This window comes from Elephantulus edwardii, unplaced genomic scaffold (assembly GCF_000299155.1).
Source record: "Elephantulus edwardii isolate Elephantulus edwardi_28Jun2011 unplaced genomic scaffold, EleEdw1.0 scaffold00423, whole genome shotgun sequence".
Lineage (NCBI taxonomy): Eukaryota > Metazoa > Chordata > Mammalia > Macroscelidea > Macroscelididae > Elephantulus > Elephantulus edwardii.
The window spans coordinates 1,033,444-1,034,578 of record NW_006400173.1 but is presented as its reverse complement, the minus strand read 5'-3'; positions in this window follow the sequence as shown (position 1 = coordinate 1,034,578).

The window sequence follows — 1,135 nt, the reverse complement described above, 5'->3', positions numbered from 1 at the left end:
GAGCTGGTGGGGAGGGGTGGGCAGGGAGAAAATTGCGGCAATGAATGAGTGGAAATCCAAAACCTCTGTAAAAAAAAAAAGTCAACTTGGGAAAGGGGAAAGGAGGGCGACGGACTAAAATGTGCAACGATGAATGAATGAATATCTAACTTTTCTGTAAACTTTGATTAAAATCACAATTTAAAAAAGTCTTTTAAAAAAGTAAATATAAAGCAGCACGATTGCTTAAAAGAGCTACAAAGACTATGAGATCAATAAACAATGAGTTGGAAAAATAAAAAAATAAAATTGGGAAGGGTGTACACCGGGGATGTGTCCTGTCTCCAAACTTTTCAACCTGTATGCAGAACAGATCATCCGGGAAGCTGGGCTCTATGAGGAGAAATGTGCGGTCAGGATTGGTGGCAGATCTATCAACAATTTACATTGTGCAGGTGACACAACCCTGCTTGCTGAAACTGAGGAGGACCTGAAACGCTTGCTGCAGAAGGTCAAGGATTGCAGCCTTCAATATGGATTGAGGCTCAATATCAAGAAGATAAAGATTCTCACCAATGGACCAATTGGCAGCATCAGGATGGATGTTGAAGACTTTGAGATTGTTCACAGCTTTAGTTTGTTTGGCTCCACAGTCAACACTCTTGGCAACAGCAGCCAGAAAATTAAAAGACGTATTGTGATGGGAAAGTCTGCTGTTAGTGACCTCTCTAAAGTACTTAAGAGCAATGTGTCTCTCTGGAGACTAAAGTGCATCTGATACAGACCATGGTCTTTGCAATGACTAAGGAGGATAGAAAGAGAATTGATGCCTTTGAGCTGTGGTGCTGGAGAAGAGTATTGAGAATACCATGGACTGCTAAGAAAACAAACATTCATCCTGGAGAGGGTTAAACCGGGCTTCTTCTTGGAGGAAAGGATCCCGAGGCTTCGTCTGACATACTTTGGATATGTTGTAAGGAGGGACAGGTCCTTGGAGAGGGACATCATGCTTGGGAGGGTGGAGGGATAGCACAGGAGGTGAAGGCCCTCTATGAGGTGGATTGATTCTGTGACTGGGATAATCGGGATGGGTGTATCGAAGACAGTGTGATTGGTACAGGACAGAGCAGAGTTTAGGACTGTTGTACATAGGGTC